Source organism: Miscanthus floridulus, chromosome 14 (genome assembly GCF_019320115.1).
Source record: "Miscanthus floridulus cultivar M001 chromosome 14, ASM1932011v1, whole genome shotgun sequence".
Lineage (NCBI taxonomy): Eukaryota > Viridiplantae > Streptophyta > Magnoliopsida > Poales > Poaceae > Miscanthus > Miscanthus floridulus.
In genome coordinates, this window is record NC_089593.1 from 26,314,305 (window position 1) to 26,341,522 (window position 27,218).

A 27,218-nucleotide genomic window follows, 5' to 3' on the forward strand; every position below is an offset into this window, starting at 1 on the left:
GAGCGGCTTCTTCCGTCAATGGTTCATGGCTACGTCCCTGAGCATGTCTGGAAGGTGCTGGTAGAGTTGAGCTTTTTCTTCCGCCAGCTTTGTGCCAAGGAGATCTCTCTAAAAGTGGTTGAGGAGTTGGAAAAACGGCACCCAAGTTGCTATGTGAGTTGGAGAAGATCTTTCCACCTAGCTTTTTCTTGTCGATGCAGCATTTGATTTTGCACCTCCCGAACGAGGTCCGAATGGGGGGCCCGTGCAGAACCATTGGTGCTGTCCAATCGAGAGATGTCTAAAGACTATTCGCCAGAAATGTGGAAACAAAGGCAGGATTGAGGCTTCCATAGCAGAGGCATTCATTCGTGAGGAGGTGTCAAACTTCACAACATTATACTATAGTGACAACCTTCCTAGCGTGCATAATCCACCCCCTCGTTACAACGAGGACGAAAATGAATCGACCCTCAGCCTATTCAAAGGGCAACGTGGGAGATCAAGTGGAGCATCCAAAAAGTTCTTGACCAATGAAGAGTGGCGCAAGATCATGCTCTACATGTTGACGAACCTTGACGAAGTCGACAAGTATCAGAGGTAAATTCTCAACGAACTTGTTACATAGACAGTCATCTTTTCTGCATCCAACAACCTTGTTGCTTGTCGGTGCAGGGAATTTTTTGACCAATACTGGCATCATCCAAGGCCACCTTCTGACCATGAACGAGAGACCCTTCTTGAACATGGTTCGCCTGATTTCATTACATGGTTCCAAAGAAAGGTACCTTTTGACCAACTTAGCTCGTTCCAAGTTTGGCGTTCCTAGTTACCTAATTTCATTTCTCTCCTGCTTTACCTTGCAGTGCCAAAGTGATTTGTCTATAAGTGCCGAATTACGACAAGTGGGCAAAGGATTTGACAATAAGGTCTCGTCATTTAACGCTTATGACATGAATGGATATCGCTTTCACACAACAAGCTACGAGAAGAGTCGGCCCAATGCAAAGACCATGAATAACGGAGTATATACGCCCGGAGTAGTTACGCCCGGCGCTGAGTAGGAGGACTATTATGGCATAGTTGAAGAAATATACGAGCTCCAATACCATGGTGAAAAAGCACCTAGGCCAGTCATATTCAAATGCAGTGGTTTAATCCTGCAGTATCGAAAAAGTCCCCTAAACTTGGGATAGTCAAAACTAGATAGGATTCCTTCTATCCAGGAGATGATGTCTATATTGTGGCTCAACAAGCCAAGCAAGTTTATTATTGTCCATATGCTTGCAAAACCGACCCACGTCTTCAGGGTTGGTATATTGTGCACAAGGTATCACCACGTGGTAAATTACCTCGCCCAAACGATGATGATTACAACTTGAACCCACCCACGCATGATGACAGGGAGTTCTATCAACAAGACGAGGGGCTACCAGGGATGCTTGAGATAGACTTAACAGGAGAGATTGAAATGGAAGTAGACGAGGAATGGGTTGTTGACGAGGAAGCTGTAGATGAGGTGCATGATCCGAGAGACTTGAAAATGCTTGACGGACTACAACTAGGCAACGACAACGATGAGGATGAGGCTATTGACGATTTGGAGGCTCTTGATAGTGATGACGATACCTATCATTCAGATAATCCCGATCATGAAGAATATTAGAAATACATGTAATACTATGTTATTTTGTAATTACATTTTCTTTTTTTTGCATACCTTGCTAAGTACTTCTCATTTATCTTGACTAATACTGGTTTATTCTTTTTAATTGCAGGTGATGGGGCCCACTAGGAGGAGCTGTCACTCGACTTATATGAGATCGAGGGACACGCCACAAGTTGAGGAGATGGAGGTGGAGGCGGAGACGTCACAGAGGCAGAGGAGGCCGAGGGGCAGGCCCAAGCGGGAGCCGTCGACTGACCACGAGCGCGGCTCCTTGCGCTCTTCTAGGGACGACGACGGCCCTCTACCCACGGTGGGCGAGGAGGCAGCTCCACAGATGTACGACGAGGAGGTGGTTCCGCACAGTCCGAGGAGGGGCAGGGGGTTCGACTTCCTCTACAGCCTCCAAACCCTACTTGCGAGGTCCCAGCCAGCTCCCGAAGCGACCGATTCCTCCTCACCGCCGCCCACTGATTGCACCCGAGGGGGATAAGTAAGTAACTTCATATGTTCTTCATTTGATATATTAAAAAATGATAATAAGAGCTAATAATAACTATTGTTAACCACTTGTGTAGGAACTGGATGCTTGTGGAGGAGGGGATCGAGGCTCGCAATGTCAATGGGATCCTAGGACTTCTGTGCAGGGAACACTTCCCTGGCCTGGTGTGGACGTCAGAGGATGAGGGCCCAGTGGTACCCTCATTCGACCAGTACGCCCTCATCGCCACTGACACTGAGCATAGAAACTTGGCGGATCGGGTGATTCAGGAGTTGTGGGTAAGCCTTTCTTGCACTATGGCCCTCAATTCATTGCATTCAATGCACATTCTTTAAACAAAATAATGGATACCTCGTGTCTTTATGCAGGACTTCTTCAGATGCCAGCCGGGACAAGAGGATAGGGTGTATCAGGTGGCTTACGCTTCCTATAAAAGGCGTGTCTCGGACTTGTATTACGAGGCCCACCTCCAGGCGCACAGAGACTACAACGCCACCTTCCGTAACAGAAGAATCAACAAGACACAGGCAAGAAGGGAGACAGAGGTTCTTACCAGGGAGCAGTACCTATAGGTAAATAGAAAACATCTCCTATTGATTTCTTCTGAGATTAACTATGCCTAATTTGATCTTATGATGACTTGTAGGTGATTCCAAACTGGTGCGCCACCCACCCTGATTATTGGGCTGCTATAGTGGACAAATGGTTGGACACGGACTAGTAGAGGGCGCACCAAGAGAAAAGCGAGCACCGTATGATGATGCCAGGTGTACCTCACCATTAGGGCAGCGCCAGCCTCAGCAAGTATGCGAAGACATATGTAAGTCTCCACCATTTGCCTTATCTAGCCGCGCTCAGTTTTGCATTATTTCTTACCACATGTTGTTGTCTTTCTCGCAGTCGCGCGGCGCACGGTGGCCAGCCAATTGGCCAACTCACGGCGTATGCTCTGGCCCACAGGGGCCCGGCAAAGTCCAACATCGAGTACAACCTGTTTGCGGGCCTAGAGGCGTACACCAACTCTAGCATCCACACCCGCCTCACTACTTGCACGGAGGCGGCAAGGTCAGTCCATGGGCCCGACTATGATCCGAGGACCGAGAAGCGCCTTGATCCTGAGCTCGTGATGAGGGTGGGGGAAGGCAAAAAGCATGGGCGTTTCTGGATTGGCGACGGCATCCTCGACACGGGCTCTACTCCTCCTCTCCACCGCCTTCGAGCAGCGAGCATGAGCTCTAGCGTGCCCATAAGGCAATGGCTGTCATCGGTGGCGGCACTCTAGGTAAGTATTCCAGTTTTATTCGTCGTTCTTTGTCATTTACATTTCTTAGCTATGCATTATTGAAACATTGGTGTCAAATGTTGCAGGCCGAGCAGCAGCAACTTCGGTCCTAGTAGGAGGCCCAGCTAGCTGAGCGGGAGGCCGAGCGTTAGAGGCTACAAGCTTTGGAGGCCCAGCAAGCAGGTTTGCTCCAGTTCGTGCAACAACTTGGGCTACAACAAGGTTGGGAGATCCCAGCCAACCTGCTTGCACCACCACCACATCGTCCAGATTCTACTCCGGTGAGTATGAGTACGGATGCTTTACTTTCTATGCTCATGCTTAGTGTCAAACCTAGTGATGGCCTTCGTGCCGGATTTGTTGACCGTGTGGGCCTTCGTGCCGGGTTTGTTGATGTGTCAGCCTTCGTGCCGGAAATGTGGTTGTCGGCCTTCGTGCCGACGTTTTTCTTGCAGGTTTTGGAAACCTCCCCGTGCAGGGGAGGTGCTGCCGAAATTTTCAACTTTTCTTTAAACTGCTTACATTTTTATCTTGTCACTCACGTGCAATCTCTTCTCTTTTGTGCAGCATCAATCGGGGGCAGCGTTGAACCATCTCGGAGGGTCGCCGGCATCGCAAGTTGGGGCGTCCCAACCCTCACATTCGCCGTGAGCCGCTTCTGGAGTCGGTTTTATGTAGGCATGCCTTTATGTATTGAACTTGTGAACTTTGAACTTGGGGTTTGTAATATATTGTGGATTTCGGACATAATTGGTCATTTGTGATATATATATATATATATATGTGTGTGGTTTCTGATATATTGTGTTGAATTGTGGTTTCTAATATATATATATATGCACTGTTGTTTACATAGAAAAGCAAAAACAAAAAAAACTGCTGTGGCTTTGCCGAGTGCAATGACCATTGCACTCGGCAAAGCTGGGAAAATAGCCCAGCTTTGCCGAGTGCAATGGTCATTGCACTCGGCAAAGAAAATTTAAAAAAAAATAAAAAATGCTTTGCCGAGTGCCTTGGCAGTGGCACTTGGCAAAGAAAATTTTTAAAAAAATAAAAACAGGCTTTGCCGAGTGCCTCGGCGCTATGGCACTCGGCAAAGAATTTTGAAAAAAAAAAGAAAATTCTTTGCCGAGTGTTGCACTCGGCAAAGAAATTAAAAAAAAAATTAAGACGGCGTGAGCCTTCGGCCAACGGCCGTCAATCCTTTGCCGAGTGTCAGCTTGACACTCGGCAAAGCCTTTGCCGAGTGCCCGAGATTTGGCACTCGGCAAAGCAGGCTTTACCGTGAAAAGGTTCGACGGAGCCTCTTTGCCGAGTGTTGCACTCGGCAAAGGATTTACCGAGTGCATGGGTGCCTTTGCCGAGTGCATGGGGCACTCGGCAAAGCGTGTGGCTACTGTAGTGAACCTGATCCTTTGGAAGACACGACATGCTCAATATCAAGAAACTTTCTCAAAACCCCATTGGACCTTTCACGAACAAAGTGATAATCAACCTCTATATGGTTAGTACATGCATGAAATACGGGATTAGCAGACAAATACTTAACTCCAATGTTGTCACACTACAATTGCCTAGTGTTTTAAATATCTCGAGGTTTTGTCTTGCCTGTTCAGTAGTTGGAGCATGTAGAAACCGACAAATATCAGGCCTTGTCAAGGTTAAATAATGTAATTAAGGCCCCAATGATAATACTTCTATACCATCTCAATACATCATAGGCGTATTTTTCTTGTGATAATAGAAAAGGCGTGCAGCGAGATAACAAACCGGGAGCGTTAGCAATTGCATTTTCCCACACTCTGTTATACCCTCCTAGGACAAACGTAGAACTTTGGAAATGGACGTGCGAATTCTCCGCAATCTATAATGCTATGTTGCTAGACAGAATATTTCTGAATAGGCAGAAGAGGAGGGTTGATCGAGCTGAAACCACCCACCATCAGGTAGCTGCATCACCCGCTCTCATGTTGATTGTAGGTCCCTGGTCAAAGGCATTATCAAAGGAAGCACCTTTCCACTATCCCTGGTCAAAGGCATTATCAAAGGAAGCACCTTTCTACTATCCCTCAATTATGTTAAGGAACGGGATTTGCCTCGGGGAAATAGCACTATGTAAAAAAAGCACATCGCAGACGGGCGTCCAGGCATATCAGAGGTGTCATAACGCATCTGTAATAAGCCTTATTACATACGTGTAAAAAGCGCGTCTGTAATAAGCACATACTACAGACACGTGTTACCAATACATGACTGTGATAAAAACGAACACGCGTCTGTGATAAGCCCTTAACAAAGACTGGTGAGTATCTATACGCGTATGCAGTAAGCTCTTACTGGAGACGCGTGTTGCCAACATGCGTCTGCGACAAGATTAAGACGCGTCTGTGTGAAGAACCATATCTCAAATGTGTGTCTGTTACACGAGTCTGTAGTAAAAATCCTACTACAAACGATATTTGTAACCGTGTCTGTAAATAAACATAGTGCCGACGTGTATGGAATATACGAGTCTGTAGTAAGAATCCTACTACAGACAATGTTTGTAAACGCGTCTATGTGAAGAAACATAGTGCCGACACGTGTACAATACACGCGTCTGTAGTAAGGATACTACTACAGACGATGTTTGTAAACGTGTCTGTAGTAAGTAGCATGCTACAGACTCATATTCTCTACATGCATTTGTAATATTTTCCTTACCACATATGGGTCTAGGCTATAGACGCGTCTGTAGTAAGGAAAATGCTACAGACGCATCTATAGCCTAGACCCGTCTGTAGCCCATAGCACAGCCCAAATAGCACAGATACACACAGATCACACATATATATATATATATATATAGGATTTATATATATATACATATATATATACAGATCTCACAGAAATGACATATATATATACACAAGATCACAGTTGTTCATCTCAAAACTTAATTTGTTCACAGCACACACATATCACACGTAGTTCACAAATTGATTGTTCATCCCCAGGTTATTCTCACATGTATATATCTCATAGCTCCAATTGTATCTCATAGGCTCCAAACACAGTTCACAGATCAAATAAACATATATACCAAGCACTTCATCATGGTTTTGTATGTGAACAATGAAACTCGCCTGTTTCGTCAAGGATCTGTGACACAATAAACAAGGCGAGCTTCTCTCTAATGTCCGCAAAGTTGATTGGAGTGGACTGCACATCAAAATCCTAAGACAAAGAAAGGTAATCATAAGATGAAGTTGCACGTGTATAACCATCATCCATAAAATGAAGTTGCACAACAAGAGACGACAATATATATATATGACAACAGCAGTACCAAAAATTACAAGTAAATATATATAAGCCAGCCATAGTCTACAAATGGGTCATAGCAGCAGATCACAGTAGCAGCTTCATCTTGTTTCAGATCACAGCAGCAGTTTCAAAAATTGACAGCAGCAGTATATATGACAATAAGAGGGGATCAAGGCATTCCAAGTAGATCACAGCAGCTGAGCAGTAATAAATACATATATATTTGCAGTTATACCTGAGGATCAGTCAGATTGGCCTATGCCATCACAGCATCAAGTGGTGGCCCACAAAGAACCCATATGTGTGGCCCAGACCTTGCTGCTAGCACTACGAACATAGGAAACACATGGTTAATAATTGAATTGACAAAACGACAACTGAAAGTGAAGCACTATTTACTAGAATTTTGAATGCATGGGTCAACTTCAATTTTTTCTACCCTTTCTTCGGCTTGGGTTGGCAATTGCCAAAAGCCCTACACATACATGAGTTGTTATCAAAAAAATTTGACTTCTACTAACATAATTAAGAAAGAAATACATAGGTCAATAGGTTAGACAATACTCACTCATCTATCACAGATTTGATAGGAGTCAAATCTGACTTCTTGCCTCTATTGGAGTCGAGGTATATCACCTTCTGCCACATTCGAGCGATGATGACAGCAATCCAGTGCCCACCACAGTTATGTGCAAACATCACAAACTTTTTCTTGGCATATCTCCTTAGGCAATATTCTAGATAATCCACGCTATAGCCTCTATCAGTGTTCATAGTCTTTATTGACACTGGATCTAGATCAATAATGCCAACAAGCATATCTTTGGCCCTAGCTTCTACAACAGGCATCTAGGAATAAAGAAGCATACAAAAGTAATTTAGCAAGCAAATATATGAGGAGCATCCCTAGCTAAAAATGAACAAGCCCAGAAAATAGATGAAATTGTGCTTATAGTGACAACACGCAAAGAAGTCCTACATCCGATCCATCAAGTTTGAAGAGGTCAAACAAGTCTTTTAATCCCATAGCAAAAAACTCAATGTCTGCCACACGCCAAAAATGTTGTTTCTTGAACACAGCAACCATCCCGCTTGTCCTCTTCTCTTCACATTCTTTCATGTACCAAGCATGAAGAGCAACACACCCAGGTCCTGCCTTCTCAACCTCTGTTTCTGATAGGAATCGCTCTTCAAATTTGAACTTGGCGTTGGCCCTGTTCCATATAGAACCCCCAGGGTCACTCTTAGATGATTTGGTGGGTTTCTCCACCTTGTGCTGCTGCTCCAGTTTGCTGTCACTCTTGACTGCTGTAGGCTATTTTGGTGGGTTAGCTGGAGTAGTTGTGGACTTAGGCTGCTCCGACGTTGCAACAATCTCCTTTGAAGCACTGTTTTCTATAGTAGTGCTACTATTTGGCTTGTGAACAGTTGCACTCTTAGAGGCACTACTCTTCTCCTTCTCATCGCCTATCACAAAGTCCTTTAGATTGCTTTTGGAGCTCATAGGCAGTGGAGGTCTTGATAACTTTGGAGAAGAGAGCACCTTTGGTGATACTGATACCACAATCTGGACCCTCTTGTATAGAGCCTGTCCAAGAGTTCTTACCTCAGGACTTGGGGGCGGACTCAACGGTCTGCCCTCATGTTTTGGATGTACATAATCAATATGTACAATGGCATAATGTTCCATTACTGGTTCTGAACATAGGTTAGTTTGCATGAGGAAGACCTAACCCCTTGTGTCGGCGCAAAAATGTGTCAATGCGTCGAGGCACATAGCAAGCCAGAAGGATCTGCTTGGCAGAGCAAGGCAGGAGATCCGCTTGGCTTCAACGCAGGACCAGTCAACCCTACAAATTCCTCCTGAGGGCATGCCAGTCAATTTGACCTGCAATTGACAAGGAGAGAAAGTTTATCAGTAATTTAAGGTGGAACATGCCGGTCTTTGCCCAGATAGTTCCAAGTGTGCCGCTTCGGGAGCAGCCAGTGTTAGCCCACTAGATCTTCAGCACGAAGATGTCCGACCACTCACTAATGTTGTCGAGCACGTACTAGTGATGTCGACCACAAACTATCGTTATCCTCCCTCTGGTCATAGTGTGTGGTCGGACAACATTAGTCATGGTCGGCAGTGCTAGTGAGTGGTCGGCAACACCGGTGATCCAGTGGGCCAACAGCCAGACAGGAAAAACAAAGATGTAAGTAAAATCATCAGCTAGACAAAATATAACTAGTATGAAGCATTGAGCCGATGAGTCTGACGAGAAAGGATATAACATGCAAACAAATCGACTGTCTAATATGAACAGTTCTACCAACGCTCTGAATCTAATCCGCTATCATCAATAGTGAGGTTCGATCGGATCGATGCAGCTATGATGATGACAACAAACTAAAGCCAAAGAATTCACAAAACCATCCATACCCTGATAGGTTTATGAAATACATGCTATATCTGTGAAGGCCCAGGCAAGTCAGCTAAAAGAGCCGATTTTGGTAGAAAAAGGGTCACAACATGTGAACAATCGACTATTCAATATGAGCAGACCTATCAACCCCTCAAACCTAACCTATCATCTTTAACAGTGGGGTTCGACCAGATCAATGACAGCCATAATAAAGATAATAGATTAAATCTTTAAAGAAAACAGATCTACTCATATTTAACAGGGTCATGAAGACATACTATGAGCATTAAAGCGCAGGCGATCGGCTATTTACTCAATGCAAGCATAGCAAACAACTAAGGTCATGCCTGATCAGGAACAAATCTACCAACTAGCATCCTCCAATCTAAAGTACCATCAGTGGGGATCGACCGGATCGTTGCAGCCATAATAGCGAACTATAGACTAGATTTAACTAGCCAGCAAACCTCTTTAAGATCATGCGTGCCTTAACCGCGTACTATGCACGATCAAGATTGAGGTAGTATAGCCAATAAAATGTAACCCATCGCTCAAAATAAGGAATATTGTATTGTCACAAAGCAAACGATGGACAAAAAGGATATGAGGCCGATCTAGTTCGACTTTGATTGGGCAGGTTGATGTTGCTGAAAAAACTATTAACGTAAGAACATCAGCAAGATCGGTAACTTAATGAATCTACCCGAAGGATGCCACCCTTAGGTAGAGCCGATAACTTGAACTTAATCTAATTCGAGCAGTGGAGGTCGAACTTAACCGATGCAACCGTACTTGAACTAGATAAAGATCGATAACTAGCTTATACTAGAGCTCGCAGTGGAGGTCGAACTTAATTGATGCAGCCATACAAACCAAAGTATAAGCCATGACGATACTTACAGACAAGCCGGAGGTCAGCCGGACCAATGCAGCCCTGCTTGTTGAAAAAATCATCGAGATCTACACTACTCCTACTCCTAAGGGTTGACACGGAGCCAAAAAAAATTAATTTGTATTGATTGATCTCTTTTGCAATAGTCAGGGTCCAATATTTATACCCGGAGCCTAAGCATAAATCCTTCTTAAGTACGACTTAAGAAAACTTGGACCCTAATCTTTCCCCTTTTATAGAGTCCGACATGTATTTCCCGACGCCAACCATAGCTCATTGTTGTTATCTGCTGACATCATTCGAAGAGAGCCGATTCCAGTGCCACATCTAAACCAGCTGATATCGACCCTTATGCAATCGATTCCTTGATGACATAATCTTGGAAGCTTCGAGTTCCCGCACACTTCTTCCCAAATTTTGGTGTAAACGCATGCCCCCTAATTTTGGGATAAAAGTAATTTTATTCCAAAATTATCATGTCTGTACCCCCGATAGATCCATGGTGTGTAGAGAATCTTGATCTGGGGCCTACTATCTGTCACCGTCCTTGCCTATTTATGAGCCCATGCTTCAAAGCTACACGAGAACACTATTGTTTCATGGGTGTTTGGATCCATCTTTCCAGATCGACTATAAATGTCTATCCGACTCTGGCGAAAGTAACTCAACAACTCAGTTAAGTTTCTTTTCTGCTTGCTTCCTCGAGTGCCTTTGGCTCCGCCAGACCCTCCACGATCTAATTCCTTGCTGCGAGGGTCTTGAGTGGTTAGAAGAATTCTTATGCATAGGATGATTGTGTCGCTCATTTCAGCGCCTTATCGAGCAAGAGGATCAGCCACTGCGGTTAGAAGAACTCTTGTGACATCACCTGAGTTTTCTCACCATGATCGCAGAGCTATTCTAGTGTTTGCAAAGGCTAAAATGTGTGGACACCTTTCCCTTGTTCGCCTTGTCAAATGCTCATCGGGGAAACCACAGACTTCTTTCCCATGGTTTTCCAGCCACCGAGAAATGGGCGTCTGGTCAAGGATTTCTTCAACGCCGCCAACTCTGTAGCCCTTGCTTCCTAGGCCGATGACATAGTGAATAAAGTGTTTCCCGGCCTTTAGCTCGTAATAGGAGAAGCTAGCAAACAATTTCTTTATTTTAGGCAGTTTCTTGTACTCATATTCCATGCACCAATCTACGTTTGTTCTTGCTCTATAGGCGATACATATCGTACCGGCTTTTACTTCTTTGGGTTTATTTTTTGAACCAGAGGCGATACCCTTCTGGTATCGGCTATTAGAGCCGACGACCGAACAAATCGGCTATCAAGTATTAATCCAAATGCTAGGATAATATTTCTTTAGATATTTTCCATTGTTTGCTCTGTCAAACACTTCTTCCCCTCCTAGTGTTTTCAAAATATAAGCATTGTCAGGCGCACAATGTTTAATCCGATAAGGTCCTTCCCAATTATGTGACCATTTGCTGGACTTGCTATCATTTGACCCGATCGGCAATTTCACTTTCCAGACTAAGTCTCCTTTAGAAAAATGTTTGCTCTTGACCTTTTTATTGTAATACTTTGTAATCCTCAGTTTATTGGCTTCGATATTCTCAAGAGCACGCAGCCGATGGCAATTCAAGTCCTCTAAGTGGTCTATCATAAGATTCTGTTGACACCAATTTTGGCATACCCAAAATGTGTGAAAACATTTATACCATATTAAATAAAATGATATAGATGATCCAGTTTCATATGAATATGATATAGGCAAATAGGGAATAATATAACATCGCTAAAGAGGAAAAGAAGATGGAGCAAAAAAAAAAAGGAGACACACATGTATATATATATGCATGAGCGTGTTCACGCCTTGACAAATAAACAAAAGCACGGCAATCACATGTCCCATAAATACACCTGGCCGTAAATACATACACGCATATACATACACATGGGTTAATCAAAACATGGCCATGCAAGTACGTATGTGGTACATACACAGTAAGCGTATAGCACGTAAGTGTACGCCGGCCAGGAAATAAGCTTCCTGTTCTCCTTAATCACTTCAGTTAAAGAATAAACAAATGGTCCAAATGGCCGTTGCCAGGCGAGGAGGCAGCTCCTGTGCGCACGTAGCATATTCAAACATAGTCAAAGGATGGCCACGTCTCCAAATCACTGCCGCGAGACCGAGTCATGCAAACTCCACGGGCAGATACATGGCTGTCAGCTGCGAAAGATGCCTCAGTGCATAAATGACCGACCTACCAAGTCCATAACGGGGTGGTTAACACAATGAAAAAGTAAAAAAAAGAAGTAATAAAATAAAGTAGAAATAAATACACCCATGCATGCACGCCTGCTAGTTACGGCCGCATGTATACCGTGTAGGCGTGTGTACAGGACCTATAGTTGTGCCCAGGCAAGAAATAAATCATTTTCTATTTCATAAATTATAGACAAAATCGGCCCACATGCTAGACAAAGAAACTCCTGTGCGCGCTGAGTATATTCAAACAGAGTCAAAGCGCGGCCACATGAGCGCCAAACCTTGTGGTAACTACTCCCGCCGCTGCGACCTGGACCAGATTTTAAAATATTGGTCGGTTGCTCTATAAGTAGCAGGACAGTGTGAATGTTCGAGGCGGACATACATACACACACACCCCGGGCTTTTCAATCAGATTCTTCTGTCAGGCCGCCGCGCTGCTCAGATACGCCGCTAGGTTGCCGCTCTCATCTTCCCAACCACCACCTCCAAAGTTGCTGCCTTCCCGGCGAGACCACACCGCCAGGCTGCCTCTCTACCGCATCGCCAGAGGCCAGAAGCCTACGACGCCGTTGCTGTACCAGTTGGAGTTTCAGAGAATGTGAGAAGTGCATCATGGCGTTCATCTGATTCGCTTCCTCTCTCTCCATCTTCATGGCTTCACAATGCTCGGAGACAACCAAATCTTCACCGGCAACTTGTCGTACCCCGGTATACGGCTGGCCCATGTCATTGCGGATGAGCAGTGCACGTAGGTCTTACCCCGGTAAAATGTAAAAGAAATGGTGATAGTTGCGCTATGCACATGGGCTGCAAGCCCTGGTAAAAGGTCGGCCAACAGTGCCACGACCGCGCTATGCGCATAGGCTTCGTGCCCCGGTAAAGGTGTGAAAGGCCAGCAAATATGGCTCGGTGAAATTTGGGTCGGACGCGCTGTGGCTCCACCCCAGTTATGTTCATGGTAAAAATTCGGTTGGACGCGATCTTGGCTCCAACCTGGTTAAAGGCTCATGGCACAAAATTGGTGAACACGCTCCACCCGGTTCATGGTAAATTTAATATGGACACGAATCGGCTCCATATCTAAACAAATCTATATGTGTTTTGGCTACGGCAACGTCGGCCTGTTTTTATCATGCATCAAAGACAATAAAGAACTCGCATGCTACTGCCATGAAGAAAGATCATGCATGGATTTCTATCAAATCAAAGAAACAATCATATGTGCAAATGAAATTATATAAAAAAACAAGACATTGACAAACGTACTGCATATATAAGTGTATATCAATATATTCATCTTCTGGCTAGTTATCATTTCCTGTACAAACGAACTAGCTAGCATCCGAATTGCATGCTACCTCCTGTATTCGTACATTACACCAGTATGCATCTCACTGGTAAAGTCAAAAGCAAGTCTTGCTCTTAACTAGAATGCGTCCATGAAAAAGTATAGTAAACACACACACACACTATATATATATATATATATATATATATATATATATATATATATATATATATATATATATATATATATATACATATATATATATATACATATATATATATATATATACATATATATATATACATATATATATATACCCAAAAAAGTGCCAATTTAGTGTTGCGTCAAATTCAACAGATACGCTGCATTCATATCTAATAAATTTTGCAGAGACAAAACAAAATCAAATGGTCACTCTGAGGGTAGCTATCTTAGCCAATAGATTATAAAATAATGTTCTTTTTATGTGTTTAGGTGGCCTTCATCCGAACCCCTGCTAAACCATATATAATAAACTAAGCGAAATATGTTTATTAATTCATGTCAAATCTCAAGCGATGACCGCTGATGCTAATTAACCAGCTGCAGCGCTACAGTAAAATAAAATAACCAAACGTTACAAACACGTGAACTTAACCCAAACTAAATAAGCTTTGTCATGTTCATCATAATTTCCACACATTTCATCTATGCCCGGCATAAGCTCTCCGGGCTAGGTGCCGAGCATCATGAGTAAATTAAATGTTGCATGCCATACCATGAGTAAGAATGCTAACCTTGATAAAATAAATTAATTGCACATGCCTCGGCCGAGTCGATGATGCAACATATCTTTTTAGGCCATGGTAAAATAAATACTTTGGCTTAGCCCAAATAAAATATTGCACCATATGCTGAGTACATCCATGAACGGGCATCTAAAAAACATGCTAAATCATGATCTTAAATGATCCAAAAGACTATGTCAAATTTAGTCTTCAAAGTAAATTACGTGCATACATACATGATACTATACACCAAAGAAATGTCCAACAAACAAACAAAGCATTCCCTCCTGGTCGTATATGCATATGGGGCATGGTCAAGATGTCCCATGCTGAGTTAGCTCAGTTTAGCGCTATATCATGATATGAACAAATAATAATATATTCACAGATGCTTTGCATAGATTAACTACATGCATATCATGGGTCACTAGAATGCTAAACAAGCTAGCGACCAATCGTACAGAAAGTATACGTTAGCTCCTCAACAAATAAAAATGCCATGTTTAAATAAAATAACATGCATCAAGTTCAAGCCTATGCCAAGCATGCATATCCATCCACCCATCTGAGACTACAAGACTGAAGACTTTGTTTTCTTTTTGTAGTTTGTAATAGGAAGCCATATGATGTAGTCTTGTTTTTCATGTACTCATGTTGGAACTCTTAATCAGGGGTGTTCTCTACGGAGATGTAATTAACATAATTTTTATGCAAATATAAGAATTATGGAAGTATGGACTTGCAATACCTGTTCTTTTTCTTTTGTCCCAATTAAATTTAACCAAAACCAAATTTGTCTCTGCTGACGCGGAGGCAGGTCATAGCCGCCCGTTTCCCGCCATCAGATTCTTGTAGACTTCAGATGACAAATCATTTTGCAATGTGATACGCCTCGATCCAGTTTGAATCTCCTAGGGAAGGACTACGTTATGACCATACACAAGTTCATAAGGTGACGTTTTAATCAACCCATGACAGTCCATCCTATATGCCCATAGTGCCTCATTAAGCGTTGAATGCCACTTCCTTGGCTGCTCTTCAATCTTTTTCTTGATCAGCTTAATCATAATCTGATTGGATGCCTCTGCCTGGCCATTAGCTTGAGCATAGTAAGGAGAAGAATTAATCAACTTAATTCCCATACTGGCAGCAAAATCTCCAAACTCTTCCGATGTGAACATTGTCCCTTGATCGGTAGTGATAGTTTGAGGAATCCCAAAATGATACACAATATGCTCCTTGACAAAATCGACCATGTTCTTTGAGGTTACTGTCTTCAAAGGAATTGCCTCAACCCACTTAGTGAAGTAATCCGTCGCTACCAATATGAACTTATGTCCTTTACTCGAAGGTTAAAAAATCTGGCCAATTAGATCAATTCCCTAACCTCGAAACGGCCATGGTTTGATTATTGGATTCATAGCCGATGCAGGCAATTTCGAAACACTACCAAAACGTTGGCAATCCTAGCACCCTTTATAATATTCAAAATAATCTTCTAATATTGTTGGCCAGAAATATCCAGTCCTACGAATAATCTATTTCATCTTATAAGCCGATTGATGAGCTCCACATATTCCTTCATGTACTTCACCCATCAACACTTTAGCTTCTTTTTGATTGAAGCATTTGAGCAACACCCCATCGACTATTTTGTAATATAGCTGATCATCTAGCAAAATATACTTAGTCGATTTATACCTCAACTTCTAGGTAACCTTCTATGATGGATTCTTAAGGTAATCGGCTATTTCAACTCTTCAATCATTATTCAAGGTTTGACTACTTAAGATCTCTTGAAACACTCGATAACCTGATGCACTTTGAGCTAGGCGATTAGCCTATTGATTCTGTGCTCTTGGAATATGTTGAAGAGAAACATGAGAAAACTCCTTGAGTAATCTTTGCCACTCATCATGGTACCTCCTCAGAGTATCTTCTTTACATTCATATAGGTCGATCAACTAATTAATAACTAACTGTGAATCTCCAAATACTTCAATTGCCTTGGCCTTTATTTCATGGAGAAGTCGAAGCCCCTTAAGAATAGCTTCATATTCTGCTTGGTTGTTGGTAATCATTGGTTCAGTTCGAAAAGCATACTCAAAACTTGCCCCCCGAGGTGAAATAATAACAATACCAATGCCACCACCTTGCTTGCATGATGATCCATCAAAGAATAAAGTCCAAGGTACCGGCTCTACATAGCCAATACTTGGCTTATGATGTTGGGTGATAAAATCGGCTATTACTTGCCCTTTGACTGTTTTGGCTGATTCATACCTCAAGTCAAATTCCGATAACTCAAGAATCCACTTCCTCATTCTTCCATTTAATATTGGCATTGATAGTATATGCTTGATCACATCAGCCTTGGAAACAACTATACACTCAGCCGATAACAAATAATCCTGCTACTTAGTGCAAGAGAAATATAAGCACAAGCATAACTTTTCGATGGGACAATATCTTGTTTCTGAGTCCAAAATCCTTCTACTTAGATAGAAAACAACTCTTTATTTTCCTTCAAACTCTTGCATCAAGGCCGATCCAATTGTTTGGTCATTGGCCAATACGTACAACTTAAAAGGCTTACCTTGCTGAGGAGGGATCAGCACATGTGGACATTTCATATATTCTTTTGTCTCCTCAAATGCCTTTTGTTGTACGTCACCCCACTTAAATTCTTGATCATTTTTCAACTTCAACAAGGGAGAGAACGACAAAACTCTTTCCGACAAATTTGAAATAAACCACCTGATAAAATTAATCTTACCAAGCAAAGATTGTAACTCTATTTTAGTAGTCGGGGGCACTGCCTCATCAATTGCTTTCATACGTTTTTGACCAATTTTGATTCCTCTCTCATGGAGCATGAAACCCAAAAATTGTCCAGCTGATACTCCAAAGGCACACATATTGGGATTCATCTTTAGACCATGTTTTCTCGTGCACTCTAGAGTCTCCCACAAATCAGCTATATGTTCCTTGTATCCCTTAGATTTCACCATCACATTGTCAATGTAGATTTCAACAATCCTGCCGACCAACTTATGAAAAATATAATTCATTGCCCTCTGATAAGTTGCACCAGTATTCTTCAAGCCAAAGGTCATCACAACCCATTCAAATAAACCGATTGCACTATGGCATCTGAAAGCTATTTTTGCTATGTGTTCCTTAGCCATAAAAATTTGGTTATATCCTACATTGTCGTCCATGAAACTAATAACCTTGTGCCTGACTGCTGCATCTACCAACATATCGGCTACCGGCACCGAATAACCATCCATGGGTGCAGCCTTGTTCAGATCTCTAAAATCGATGCAAACTCTTAGTTTCCCATTCTTCTTATACACAGGAACAACATTCAATATCCACTCTACATATTGGCATGGTCAGATAAATTTTGCTTCTAGTAATCTTTCAATCTCCTTTATTATATCATCAAGAATGTTTGGGTTGAACCTCCTTAGAGCTTATTTAAATGGCCGATATTCGGGTTTGATTGGCAACCGATGTTCAACAATCGATCCGTCTAAACCAGGCATCTCATAGTATTCCCAAGCAAAACAATCTTTAAATTCCATTAATAGATCTACTAACTCTTGCTTATACTCAAGATCCAACTTGGCACTTATATATCTCGGCCTAGGCCTATCTCTAGAACCAATATCTATCTCTTCTAATTCATCAGCCACGTAAAGCCATGTCCTAGTTTACCATCTGTACCATCTATTGGATTATCCATTAAAACAAATTCTCAAAGCCGACTGCTTGGATCGGCTATTGGCTTTCATCACTGATCTTAATGAAGCCTCCTTCCCATAGTTTGCTAGAAAAACACTCGAAGTCCTCTAGCTCCCAATACACTAGATCGGCTGTTACGATACTTACATAATCATCAGCATGAACCAGCTCAACATCATCACCATGCCACTGAATCAAACATTGATGCATGGTTGATGGCACATAACAATTAGCATGAATCTAGTCATGACCAAGGAGTAGACTGTATGAACCTTTTCCATCAATGACGAAGAATGTGGTGAGCAAAGTCTTACTTCTGATTGTCAATTCGATGTTCATTGCCCCCCTGGTCTTAGATGCATTACCTCTAAAATCCTTAAGCATCATATCAGTTTCAATCAAATCTCCTGGTCCCTTGCTAAGTTTACGAAAAGTGGTGTAAGGCATAAGATTGATAGAAGCACCTTCATCCACCAACATCTTGCTCATCGGCTTCCCATCAACAAAACCTTTTACATATAAAGCCTTTAAGTGCTGATGCTTGATTAGCTTATCAAATATAGCCTGTTCTATCACCATTAACTTGGAAATTATCTCCTCATACTCCAATTCATCGAAATCTGAATAAACTTCTTGATCTGCTGGAGCCCTGAATTTTGATGGCAACAGAAAAGTCATTTGAATATTAGCCGATAGTTGGCCCCTACCGGCTGTTTGTTTAGCACACCACACTTGAGGTCTACTAGAAACCTGAACCTATTCCAACTCTATGTTCCTTAGGCGTTGAACCCTCCTTTTTTGGCTTCTTGTCAAACCTCCTAGACACCAATGCCCTTCCTGCCAAACATATTCTTCTTATTATCTTTTTCTTCATAATCAGCCTAGTTTTGATCAACAACTCGCTTTCCTAGCCGATCATGAACACTTTTATTTTTTAAGCGCTGATCTATATTATGATGGTACTCATCTCGAGCATGGATAGACCGGCGATTAGCTTGAGATTGCCTAAACTCCCAATATTGTTCGCTACATTCCGGGCAGTTATTTCTAGTAGGCAAGTTCAAACCTTCATTCCAACAATGTCTAAAGATAGGACAACTCCAATGTGATTCAGCTTGCTTTCTTTCATACCTCTCTTTCTCTTGTTGATGCTGGTATTCTTGCTCTTCTAACCAACGCTGATAATCCTTTTCCTTCTGTCGTTGCAATTTATTCAACAAAATTTGAGATGTAACACGCGGCCTTGTCGCCTCATCCCTTGACGTCTCTCCCTGGTCATATCAGCTCTTTTGTTGGTCACAATGCCTTCTAATCTCTCTATATTCATCAGCCGATATTTGCATCCTGGGATCGACTGTTCCAGTTTCTCTTGATCTAGATGATGTTAGGACTTTAGTCTTCCCTTTGAGCAACCTAGCATCAACCATGTTCCGATCCCTTGGGAAAGGATTATCATCAACTTTCATCTTTCGAGGTGTATCAAATTTGAGCCTTCCTTGTTGAATAGCCCTCTGTATATGTTGCCAAAAAACTCTGCACTCATTAGTGGAATGAGAAGTAGCATTATGAAATTTGTAGAACTTCATATTCTTCAACTGATCAGGAGGCAACATAACATGATTGTCGGGCAACTTGATCTATCCCTTCTCAAGCAAGAAATCAAAGAGCTTGTCCGATTTTGTGATGTCGAAATCATAGCTCTCTTCGACTCCTCTTCCCCAAGGATTTGGCACCATCACTGTCTTCTTACCCCAATTCCATTCAGCCATGGCAACCTCTTCTTCTTCATTATCCTCATAGCCATCATCAACTGAATATGGATTATAGGTTTCGGCAATTGCAGTACTCTTCTGGAATCGGGTCTCTATGCATATTCTGGAATTGGCTATTGAATGCTGCCACTCGTTGAGCCAACTAACCCAAGTTGTCAAATTCTTGTCCCAGCAGCTTCTCCCTCCACGTTGGCAACATTTCTTGAATGGCCAATGCAGCTAGCTGATCATCAGTCAAGTTCAATGAGAAGCACAAATTTCTAGTCTCTCGGAACGTCTAAAGAAACTCGGTGCCCGATTAATTAGTTCTCTGCCTAATTCTCTTTTCTCCTACCCCGGTATAAAAACATGTATGAAACTTCTTCTATAGGTCGGCCTAATTGGCAATGGAGTTAACTGACAGTGATGAAAACTAAGTGAAGGCTGGCCCTGACAGAGACAAGGAGAAGAAACAAACTCAATGGGCCTCTTCAATGGATGCTTCACCCAACTGTGTAACATACCGACTGACATGTTCTATTGTGCTTATGCTATCTTGGCCAGTGAACTTAGCAAACTCTGGGAGCCTATAATTTGTAGGAAAAGCGACCAAATCATACCACTCTAGATATGGGCGTTTATACGAGATGGTCTGCCCTTTTGGCTTCAAACCAAACTGATTCTTCATCATCTCGGTCACTCTAAGCAACAATTCATCAGCATTTGAATTTGAATTTATTTGCAATTGCTGACCTATCTGTAGATTAAAATTTTGGGTACCTTGATACCCCAAATTTGGAATCATGTGAAGCGTGTTATAATCTATGCCATAATGATATCCTTGTGGAATTTCTATCTGCTGGGTCCTTTGTTGGTTTGCTGCTTGAAGTCTCTGGTTGTAGATGTTAGGATCTATATCTCTACAAATCCTTTGAACTGATGGCACTATTTTTTGAGCTGATGACGGTATTTTGCCTGATGTGCCAAAATTAACCATTTGGTTCTAACATTGCCCCATCGGCTATTGCAGATGTTGCACTAATGATCCAAGAATATACTGTATTTGATTAGTAGTAGCACCTTGAACTTGCTCAGATGAACTCTGAACTGCCTGGACATCATCATTACTAGCTAATGCTGCTTCTTGATGGCTAGTACCGGCTTGATTAATCCCCTGAGTCGATGGATGTGGAATATTATAGTAAACCGGCCCAACCTGATCAATTGGATATCCATGAAACACCTCTTTCATGTTGCGGAATGTGTTTAGGAAAACTGTATTATGGTTCAATATGGCATCATGAACAGATTTGTTTACAACTTCTACAAAGAAATGCCTGTCTTTAGCTTCATCTACATCTACCTGCCCATGCAGTAGAACTCTTGGTAGTGGATATTTCTAAACAACTTTATTGTCACGTGTCTTGGTGTAGGACAACAAATATTTGTTCTGAAATTCTTCTATAGCTTTACTGATGACATCTTTATATTCATCAGGTAAGTCTTCATAAGGCACCATAAGGATGTCAATGTTGTTGTAAGTCGCCATGACGATTGTGGGGTCCCAACGGGCATGCCACAATGTGTGTCGACGCAAAAATGTGTCGATGCACCAAGGCACACAGCAAGCCAGAAGGATCTACTTGATGGAGCAAGGCTGGAGATCCGCTTGGCTTCAACGCAGGACCAGTCAACCCTGCGAATTCCTCCCGAGGGCGTGCCATTCAATTTTACCTACAATTCACAAGGAGAGAAAGTTTATCAGTAATTTAAGGTGGAACACTTGGAACTGTCTGCGAATTCCTCCCGAGGGCGTGCCATTCAATTTTGCCCAGACAGTTCCAAGTGTGGCACTTCAGGAGCAGCCAGTGTTAGCCCACTAGATCTTCAGCATGGAGATGTCTGACCACTCACTATTGTTGCTGAGCACGTACTAGTGATGCCAACCTTGAACTATCGTTATCCTCCCTCTGGTCATAGTGTGTGGTCGGACAACGTTAGTCATGGTCGGCAGCACTGGTGAGTGGTCGGCAACACCGATGATCCAGTGGGCCAATAGCCAGATGGGAAAAACACAGATGTAAGTAAAATCATCAGCTAGACAAAATATAACCAGTATGAAGCATTGAGCCGATGACTATGACAAGAATGGATATAACATGCAAACAAATCGACTGTCTAATATGAACAATTCTACAAACGCTCTGAATCTAATTCGCTATCATCAACAGTGAGGTTTGACTGGATCGATGTAGCTAGATGATAAAAACAAACTAAAGACAAAGAATTCACAAAACCATCCATACCCTGACAGGTTTCTGAAAGACATGCTATATCTGTGAAGGCACAGACGAATTGGCTAAAAGAGCCAATACCGGTAGAAAAAGGGTCACAGCATGTGAACAATCGACTATTCAATACGAGCAGACCTATCAAACCCTCAAACCTAACCTATCATCTTTAACAGTGGGGTTCGACCAGATTGATGGCAGCCATAATAAAGATAATAGATTAAATCTTTAAAGAAAATGGATCTACTCATATTTAACAGGATCATGAAGACATACTATGAGCATTAAACTATGGGCGATCAGCTATTTAGATGATGCAGGCATAGCAAATAGCTAAGGTCATGCCTGATCAGAAACAAATCTACCAACTAGCATCCTCCAATCTAAAGTGCCATCAGTGGGGATCGATCGGATCGTTGCAGCCATAACCGTGTACTATGAGTAGCCAGCAAACCTCTTCAAGATCATGCGTGCCTTAACCGTGTACTATGCACGATCAAGATCGAGGTAGAATAGCCAATAAAACGTAACCCATCGCTCAAAATAAGGAATATCGTATTGGCACAAGGCAAACGACAGACTAAAAGGATATGAGGCCGATCTAGTTCGATCTTGATCGGGCAGGTTGATGTTGCTGAAAAAACTATTAACGGTAAGAACATCAGCAAGATCGGTAACTTAATGAATCTATCCGAAGGATGCCACCCTTAGGTAGAGCCGATAACTTGAACTTAATCTAATTCGAGCAGTGGAGGTCGAACTTAACCGATGCAACCATACTTGAACTAGATAAAGATCGATAACTAGCTTATACTAGAGCTCGCAGTGGAGGTCGAACTTAGCTGATGTGGCCTTACAAACCAAAGTATAAGCCATGATGGTACTTTCAGACAAGCTGGAGGTCGGCCGGACCGATGCAGCCCTGCTTGTTGAAGAACTCGCTGAGATCTACACTACTCCTACTCCTAAGGGTTGGCACGGAGCCAAAAAAAGTAATTTGTATTGATTGATTGATTGATCTCTTTTATAATAGCCGAGGTTCTATATTTATACCCAGAGCCTAAGCATGAATCCTACTTAAGTACGACTCATTACAATCTTTGGTATAAAAGAAAACATTCCTAGCTTAAGATAACTTGGACCCTAATCTTTCCCCTTTTGTAGAGTCCAACATGTATTTCCCGACGCCAACCGTAGCTCATTGTTGTTGTCTGCTGACGTCATTCAAAGAGAGCCGATTCTAGTGCCGCATCTGAACTAGCTGATATCGACCCTTATGCAATCAATTCATTGATGACATAATCTTGGAAGCTTTGAGTTCCCACGTACTTCTTCCCAAATTTTGGTGTAAACACCTTGCTACCTCCATCTGATAACCTCCAGGGTTGATTACTAGGCTACATGGTGCTGGCTCTATCAGAAGGTCCATAGTATCTAGATCTAGAGTTGCCTCAAGTTCATCGAAGTAGTCTCTTTTGACTATATCTGAGGCTGAGGCACATCTGCTCTTCTGACCACCTATAGGGCTAGGGGTGTTGGAAGGTGACCTCAAATGCACTCCTTGGTCACGCAGCATGGCCATGATATCATTTGTGACCTTCTTGGTAATTTCTTTTGTCACTTAGCTTTTAACCTCTTCTTTGATGGCTTCCACATCCACATCACTTGTTGATTGCTTCCTCTTTCTGTACATGCCAATGCAATCTGGCCAGTGCTTCCAACCATCATAACTAGACACACCACGCACACAGCCTGTCTGTTCTAGGCTGCCCAAGACCTCTTTGAGCACATCCTTTTCCCTAACTGTGGGGGTATTAACCCCTATACCCTTACGGCTAAGCTTGGGCCGGCCTGGATCAATGGGTCCGGTCCACCCGAAAGACGACGTGCGGCCCAGCCAACCTGATCAAAGTCCCGCACAAGGAGTCAAGGTGGATTTGGCGATCAAGCAGGATCCTGGTCAGTTAGAATAGGAATCCTTATCCGGCCACATATGGCAATTGTAACTAACTAGGATTGGTTTCCAGATCTGTAACCCTACCCCCCGGACTATATAAGGCGGGCAGGGGATCCCTCTAAAAAACATCTCTCTCATTGACATACAGCAATACAAATCAGACGCAGGACGTAGGTATTACGCCTTCTTGGCGGCCGAACCTGGATAAAACCTCGTGTTTGTCTTGCGTCACCGTCTTGTTTGTGGCTTGCGCATCTGTCTGCCGACAATCTACTACCTTGGGCATACCCCTAGGTAGACTGCCGACCATATTTCGTCGACAGTGGCGCGCTAGGTAGAGGGTGTGCGTACTGCTCTCCAAGCAAACAAGATGGTCATCATCTCCGGCTCCATGGCTACGCCGAACGGCCTCACGTTCACCGTCGGCCAGATCACCTGGACCACCGGCTCCGACGACTTCATCGCCATGACCACGGAGGAGGCGTCGATTTAGTCCGCGCCGACCACTACTTCACCTACATCGGCTACGGCTCCGACCACGACGGATACGGCTCCAACCACTATGGATATGGCTCCGACCACGATGGATCTGGCTCTGACCACGGTACATCTGGCTCCGACCACGCCTATGTCACCTTCAGCCACGCCGACAACCCGTAATCCGCTTCCCCGCTACAAAGGGAAGCAGATCGACAACACCAACCTGCTCGATTCCATCGATCGGGTCGGCACCAAACTTGCTGAAACCCTAGCTCTGCTAAGTACGATTCAAAGTCAACCTAATGAGCAGGTAACCGCTCCCCACAACAGATCTACCCGACCAGCTCGGACCAGTCGTCCTACGTGACTTGGAACAGATCTCGTGGTCATATCTACTCCTGAGGGGCGCTCCGTTCGTCGCCAGCCGACCTTCGCAACGGGCCTCCGACCCTCCGAGTACGAAGCCTCGACGGAGAACCACCAGGTCTAGCCCTATGGCCTACGAAACACTGCCTCCAGCTACGCGTACAACTTACAACGCCGCTCGGATCTGCATTTTATGCACCGACCTCGGCCGAAGCCACGCAACTTCGTCAACATGATTCGGATTGAAGATTATCGTGAAGGATCTATCCACACGGTCCAAGAGGGTGACTCCAGCTCCTCGTCTGGCACCGCATCTGATGCCTCCGTCCACACCAAGCTCCAGCATCACGGAGATGAAGGCGTCGAATACGATCTGGATATCTCGGATCACGCCCCGGGGTTCCCGCAATTCCCGTCTTTCCCACCAAGGCAAGGGGTTTGATCAACGTTGTCAGCAATGACGAACCACCGGCAGTTGGTGAAACAGAACAAGAAAGGACTGCACACGAGGCACGCAACATTGACCGGTTTAATCGCCGGCAAATCAAAGCCAAAGCAGACCAGGAGGCACGGCGCATAAGGGTCCAGCCACGTGACCTCAACGATGCTTTCGACAGGGTGGGAGACAAACAAGTCTTCAGGACTCCAAGTGCTAACGTAGCTGTTGCCATGGCGACAATGCAACGGCTACCGAACACCCCGGAAACCCAAGCAGTTCGCGATGAAATACAAGCTTATCTGACGGCTGCTATGGCCCAGACCACGGAGATTGCAAACCAAGCTCGGGCTCCGTCCGTATCAGTCAAGTCAAGCCACAGCCGCCAGCACCCAAGTCATTCACAGCCACTCAACCAACGTGGCTCGCGCAACAACGATGGCCATGACGGTGGTCAGGATGACAACCGCCGTCGGGAGGACAACCATCGCGACGTCCGGGACGATAATCACCGAGACAACCGTGACAACCGCCATGATAACCGCGGTCGCAGGGCTAACGCAGATGGCAATCGAGATCGCCACGATGGCAATAACGATCTCCGCCATTACCTCGGTGAACGCGACCTGCGCGCTCGCATCAACCAGAGAGCCGACGATCGAGCATCCCATGAAAGCTATCGCCGTATGGAGTATGACACTGCCCACGGTCTGCCGGGTTTGAAGCAGTTTACTCCGCACCTTCGCCAAGTCATATGGCCCAAGAATTTCAAGCTCGAGAAACTTCAGAAGTATGACGGCAAAGAAAACCCCGAATTATGGGTCATGCTCTACGAAACCGCGTGCAGATCAGCCATGGCTGACGAGCACGTCATGTCTAACTACTTCCTAGTTGCTGTTGGCCATGCAGGTCACCAATGGCTGGTCAGCTTGCCGGCAAACTACTTTGATTCTTGGCAGGAGCTTAAGCAAGCTTTCATCGACAATTTCATCGCTACTTGTGAACAACCGGGCAACAAGTACGATCTGCAATGGATCTGAGACCGGAAAGACGAGCCACTACGCAAGTACGTCTGGCGTTTCTTAGAGATGCGCATCAAGGTCCCATCAATCTCCGACAATGAGGCAATCGAGGCTTTCATCACTGGCCTCCGCTTCCATGACGCCCTAAGAGACAAGCTCCTCCGGAAGAGACCTGAATCGGTCACAGCGCTCCTAGCCACCGCTAAGAAATATGCGGACGCCGACGATGCTAAGAAGATAATTATTGAAGAAGCAGCAAGGATTCCACGCTCCGACCACCCTCCACACCGCGACGACTACCGCGGCAACCGTGGTCGGAACGATAATTTTGACCGCCGCAACCAGCGCAACGACTCCCGCGACCACCACGACCAACGTAATCAGCGGCGTAACCGCCGTGACGATTACAGGAGCAAGCGTGCTCAGGAAGACGACGGCGAGGTCAATACCGTTAAAAAGGGTGGCGGACGTCGTAATTACGAAGACGACTACACCAAAGCATTGAAAGGGCCCTGCCAGCTCCATCCTAAGTCAAACCATACCATGGAAAATTGCCGTGTTCTCAAGTATATCTATACGCGTCAATAGGCTCCGGACACATCCAACAAGCCTAACGATGCAGGGGAACAGCGCAACGAGGATAACGACGATGACGATGCAGACCCTCGTCACAAGTACATCAAGCCAACCGATCACGTGCACACCATCATCGGAGGCAAAGTGTCCATCGAGACCAAGCGGGAACGCAAGCTGCTCGCCCGTGCTTGCTTGAACGTGGCCAACCCCGATAACCTCCTCGCTGATCTGCAGC

General features: G+C 43.9%; 1 pseudogene; it reads right to left on the minus strand.

The window, feature by feature from the left end:
- Positions 1 to 7,299: 7,299 nt before the first annotated feature.
- Positions 7,300 to 27,218, minus strand: part of LOC136503225 (uncharacterized) — a 30,888-nt pseudogene continuing 10,969 nt past the window's right edge.